The sequence below is a fragment of the Trichosurus vulpecula genome, chromosome 4 (genome assembly GCF_011100635.1).
Source record: "Trichosurus vulpecula isolate mTriVul1 chromosome 4, mTriVul1.pri, whole genome shotgun sequence".
NCBI classification, from domain to species: domain Eukaryota; kingdom Metazoa; phylum Chordata; class Mammalia; order Diprotodontia; family Phalangeridae; genus Trichosurus; species Trichosurus vulpecula.
The window spans coordinates 93,593,516-93,599,908 of NC_050576.1; the positions used below are offsets into that span (position 1 = coordinate 93,593,516).

General features: G+C 34.6%; 1 pseudogene; it reads left to right on the top strand.

Moving 5' to 3' along the window:
* The first annotated feature begins 2,730 nt into the window (after positions 1-2,730).
* LOC118848681 lies at positions 2,731-3,173 on the top strand (annotated as a pseudogene).
* Positions 3,174-6,393: the final 3,220 nt, after the last annotated feature.

The following is a 6,393-nucleotide window of genomic DNA, read 5'->3' on the forward strand; positions in this document are numbered from 1 at the left end:
CTCTTATTTTCTCCTTTGTTAGAACGTAGGATGCTTATGAGTAGAGACTGCTTCATTCTTTCAGGGATTAACAGCAATTAAAATAGCATATTGTAATTTTAAAATAGGACTGGGCTTTAATATATTTCTTGCCTCATCTATCCCACAACAAAACAAAGCAACCATGTCTGAATTAGGAGTACTGTGAAAGAAATAATGAAAGCTTTCACTCATTTCTATGAAGGCAAAAGCAAATAATCTTAAACAAAAAAAAAGAATTTCATCCTAACATTAAAACAAACATTTAAGACATGCATCCAGAGAAAGAACTGATAAATAGAAGTATGAATAGGGTGATTTTACTTATCTGTGTCTAATGATAGACATCCCTAAGGTGGTGGAGAGAGTAAAAATGGGGGAAAAAATTGACATGATAACTTTTTAATATATTTAAAAGGAAAGGCAAGTTCTACATAGTAGATTTGTTGTTTCATAGGCAATCATCTTTTTTTGTTATACTATGTTACGAAAATACTTGCTTTATTCCATACATTAAAATGTTTTTAAAAGGATGTATTCTAAGTATGAAAATCATGAGACATGAAAATGTATAATTAAGGAAGGTTGTGGTATCCTCTTCCAAGATTTTAAGTAAAGGAAAACATAAAAAAAACTATAAATAAATATCTATACATACATGCATATATATACATACATATATGCATGTGCATATATAGATGATATAGATATAAAAAATTAAACCTATATCTGTATCTACCATCTATTTGCATCTATCTATCTATCTATCCATGTGCAGTGACATTTCAAGTTCAATGTCCTTTCCTCCTCAAAATGTCTATGTTTAGAGACAATGCACCTCCCTTGCCTTTCATGAGTTTAGGGAAGCATGACAGCTCTTTTTTGTTAAAGCAGTATCTCACTATCCTGTTAAACAAAATGAATCTAAGGAATCTAATTAATTATATTTTACCTACTATGCTTGAACAGTGATGACTGAAGAAAATAATAGCAGGATATCATTATTCTCAGTTTGGGTTCTAGATAAAATCTGCCTTTCATCTCAATTCTAAATGAATTTTCCTTTAAGAATTTCACATAGACTATAGTTTGAGGCAATCTTTTCATTTCCATCTGTTGCATGGCACTTAATCTGGCTTTAAAGTATATTCATAAAAGGTATCATATCAATAGTTCTGAGACTCAAAGCAAGCTTTAAAAAGTGAATGGTTTTCTTTAGATCAGAGTTAGGCAAGATGTCATATAGTTAACGAACATCCTTCATGTGTCTTGTAGGAATGGCAGTAATGTAGCCATCTCATCCTTCATGAGACAGTAGCCCCTATTTAAAAGTGAATATCCAATTGCATTAGAGTCCTTGTGAGCATTCTGCGATTCCACTGAAAGATATAAATGTTGCCATGGAATATTCTCATTAGCACTTTTATACTTTATCGTGGATGAAAATAGATCTTTAGTACAGTTGATATTTTTAAATGAGAGAGCTTATGATAAAAGCTAACACTAGTACTCCAAAGTGCACAGAATATTTTTCTCTGGACCCATTAAAGGGCTTTTTTCCTAGTAGAGTGAAAAAGTTATAGCAATTGTGAATTAGAAAAAAAATAAAATTAAAATAAGTTATTATAAATAAATATAACAACATTAATGAGAGACAATGTGGCCACCATATCACCCTTTGGAAATGTCCATTTGCAAAGCCTGATGACAATTTCCATCCTTCTCAGGTCCATATTTTCCAACTTAAAAGTCTACCTTTATGTCCTGCCTTCTTTTATTAGAACATCAGCTCCTTCATTGCTGAGATAGATTTGCTCATTTGTTTGTGTAATCACAGGACTTAGCACTAAGTGTAGCACATATTGGCTAATGAAAGTTATTTCACTTATTTGATCATTCATTTATTTATTCATAGTGGATGCAAAGTTGGCTTGTGAACTAGGAAGTCCTGGCTTCAACTCTTGCTTGAGTTGAGGCAATTATGCTGCTTGAGGCAGTGAGATGGCACATGAGATAGAGCTCGTGGCCTGCAGTCAGGAAAACATGAGTTCAAATTTGGCCTCACACACTTATAAACTGTGTGATCCTCGGCAAGTCATTTAATCTTTGCCTCAGTTTTCCAATGTGTAAAATGGAAATAATAATAACCTCAACCTCCCAGGGTTTTTGTGAGGATAAAATGATATAATATTTGTAAAACACGACACATAGTAGGCACTATTTAAATGTTAGGGATGATGATGATGATGATGATTAGGAATGAGTATATGTCCCTTGACTAGTCACTGAATCTATTTGTGCTAATATTAGTTTAAGATTCATTCTCCCAATCTCTCCCAGTCTGGTAGCACAAAGGCCACTTATGATCTAGATCCTAATATGGAGTAGCACAGAAATATCTTGTTCCATTTATCTGATCTGAGACAATTCACCCCTGCTTAGGCTGCCTGATGATTACACAGTCCTAGGTGTTCAGCCTATTGGTGCTGGACTGGACACCAAATTGGCTGAAACCATACTGCTGCTCAGAATTATTGCTCAAGATATCTACCATGTTCAGGCTCTATTTTAATGAGGCTATAGGTGTGATCCACAATGAATGGCTAGAGGTTACTTTTTAAGAGTACAAATTTCAAAGAGGCACAGAATTGACACAATAGAGGGAGTTTCCTCAAGCAGAAGTTCCCCATAAAAAGTGAATCACAGCTTTTCCTGACAGCAGACAAGATGGAGGAAGTGGAGCAGAAGAAGAAAGGAACCTTCCGGAAGTTTACCTGCCATGGCATGGACCTGCATCAGCTTTTGGACATGTCCTATGAACAGCTCATGCAGTTGTAGAGAGCTCGACAGCATCGGTGACTCAACAGGGGTCTGCGGCGCAAACAGCAGAAGCGCCAGGGAAGGCCAAGAAGGAGGCACCCCCCATGGAAAAGCCAGAGGTAGTGAAGACACACCTTCAAGACACGATCATTCTTCCCGAGATAGTGGGAAGTATGGTGGGCATCTATAATGGCAAGACCTTCAATCAGGTAGAAATTAAGCCCGAGATGATCGGCCACTACCTGGGTGAATTTTCTATCACCTACAAGCCGGTGAAACATGGCAGGCCGGGTATTGGAGCCATCTGCTCCTCACGTTTCATGCCTTTCAAGTAACCCGAATCCTAACAATAAAAACATGAAGGTTCTTAAAAAAAAAAAGTGAATCACAGGTCCAGTTCCAATAAGTATGCAATGAAGACAGTAGATATTATTCTTTTATGACCATGCTGTAACTACAATCCTCAGAGTGCTTTACAAAACTAGAATTAAATATATTTATAATACATAATTAAAATATAAACTACATTAAAATATGTATTATATATTAAATATATCAGATAAAATACAAATATAAATAATATAATTATAATATGTAATAAGGTATTAGCTTTTGACTTGATAATGAAACATAACTTTCTTTTCTCAAAAGAATGGTAGTGGATGGGAGATATGGAAACATCTGCTGTCTGAGTCAATGTGTCAGTGATTTTGCTTAATTGTACCTCTTTGTCCAAAGGTAAATTCATTATTTTTCTTTCTATACTTTCCCTTCCTCCTGAGTTCTCTGTTAGCGTTGAAGACAAGCCATCCTTTCAGTCCTTTAGACTGGCAGCATAGGTGACAACTTCAAGTCCTCACTATTTCTTACCCTCTATATCCAATCTATTGCCAAGGCCTGTTGACTTTACAGTCACAACATCTCACGAATATGCCCCCATCTCTCCTTTGATACTGCAACTATCCTGGTGCAGATCTTCATCATCTCAAGCTTGGTTTATTGCAATAAACTACTGGTGAGTTTGCTGGCTTCAAAACTCTCCCAACTCCAACTCATCCTCTATTCAGCCATCAAAGTGATTTTCTGGAAGTTTAGGTCCCATCATTTCACTCACCTACTAAATATACTCCAGTATCTCACCATCACCTCCAGGATCAAATACAAACATCTTCTGTCAATCAAAAATCTTCATAACTGAGGGGTCCCCACTACCTTTCCAATTTTCTTACACCTTTTTCCTCAGTATGTATTCTTTGATTAAATCACACTTGTCTCTTTGCTGTTCCATGAAAAAGACACTCAGTCTCTTGACCCTGGGTATTCTCTCTAGCTGTCCTTCATATCTGAAATGCTATCGCCTTCCCTTTCCTGGAAGAGTCTCCCTTCTGGGTTCCTTGAAGTCTCAGTTAGAACTCCATATTTTTCTAGTGCCTTCCCTCTTTTAATTGGCTTCTATTTATACTCTATATATAGCTTGTTTTTAATATTTGCTTGCTTATGGTCTCCCTCATTAGATCATAAGCTCCTTGAGAGGAAGGAGTTTTTTTTATTACCTCTTTTGTATACTAAGTGCTCATGGTGTCTACCATATCATCATTATCAACATCCTCCTCCTTCTTACATCATCATCATCATTACTATCACCATCACCATCACCATCATCATTCTTAATAAATAGTTATGAATTGACTTATGAGAGATGGTTCCATACCAAATAATTGGAAAATGATAGTAATGTAAAATAAAACCCAATATGATTTTAATAGAATTAATGTAATAGAATAAAACATTTTGTCCAAGAAAGAAAATCTTTAGTTTGATGAAATTAGGAAAATGGGGAATTTCTTTCTAGTATTTTACTGTTACACTTAAACACAGATATTTCTTAAATAATTACCACTGCAAATATGCAAGCATATGGGTTTGATAAAGTAACTGGAAGTTCTGTGATGCATTAACAAATAAAGTGTTCTTGGATCCAGTTTAATCTACATTTGAAGTATGAATTTCATTTTCTCTTAGTAGTTCAATACCCAGATCCAGATGAACAAATTAAAATAGCAAATGTCTTCAAATGAAACATCGGAATGATGGAAAAACAAAATAACATTCCCCTTCCCCCATCTGTAGTATTTCTTTGCTTTTTGATTTTAATACTAAGCCATAAAATATAGATAATAAATAAAGTGAAATTTAAATTTTCAACTGAAGGTGCTGAAAATGCCCTATCAGTTAACTTGGTGGTATGGTATTAATAATTTTGAAAATGTCGTTGTGTGGTATACACCATCTGAAAGAGATGCAAAAAAGGTAATGCAAACAGTGATCCATTGTATATGATATTTGAGAAATTATAAAGCAGAGAAAAGGTGTTAAAAGGTAGGACACTCTATAAGCTGGAGGGTAATTAGAATGGTGAATATTTTTTTTCCATATCATATAAAGATCATTTGAAGTAACCTGGAATATTAAACAAGAGTAATGTTATGAGTAAAGTGATAGCTACCTTTAAGGATTTGAAGGAATATTTTATGGAGGAGAAAATAGTTTTGTTTTATTTGACCCCAGAGGATAGAACTCAGAGCAAGGATTAGAGATTGTGAAAAGACAAATTTTGGCAAGATGGCAGGAAAAGCTTCTAACACTTAGAGCTAGTAAAAGTAGTAGTAAAGTAGTAAACAGCAGCCTTGAGAGGGGATGAATCCTGTGTTTGAGGAGATCTTCAGACAAAGGGTAGATGCAAACTAGTGGAATATGATTTTATGAGGATATATCTTGGGTAGAAGATGGGCTAGATGCAGAGGTTCCTTGCTACATTCCAATTCTGGGATTATGCAGTTTAAAAGGGGCTGATATCCCAAATCTCTAAATGGAATATGTAGGTTCTATAAACTGAGTACCTTGATATTTAGCCATAGGAAAAAAAATATTAGAATAGATTTTTAAGGAGGTAGTTTGTAAGTACTTAAAATATCTAGAGATGCAAAATAAATGTAGAAAAATTCTAAAAATGCAAATCCACTTAGTATAACAGAAGTCACGAATCATTTAGAAATAAACTTACCTACAAATACATATAACCTTATAATGACAACAATAAAGTCACAATGATTGATTTAAAAGAAGGATACATAATGGATTGGATTACTAACACTCTTCAAATTAACCTTCACATATAATATCAATAAATATACCACAAGGTTTGTTCATAGGATTGCATAAACTTAAAATGAATTATATGTGGAAAAAAATAGGCAAGAATGCCAAGAAGAGTCCTGCAGTTATTCATAAAAGATCCTACTATGCATTATACATGCTCACATATGTAGTTACATAATGTTTAAATAAATGTTTTTGCTTTAGGGTTGTTATGTAGTTCTGTGGGTTATATTTGCTCTGTCTGTCCCCTAGGCCTGGAATTTTCTCCCTCCTTACCTTTGCCTCTTGGCATGGATTCCTTCAATTTTCACCAAAAATCACATCTGCCAGAAGCCATTACCAGATCCCTATTTTTAGTTCCTTTCTTCTGATACAATTTCCACTGTATACTATATG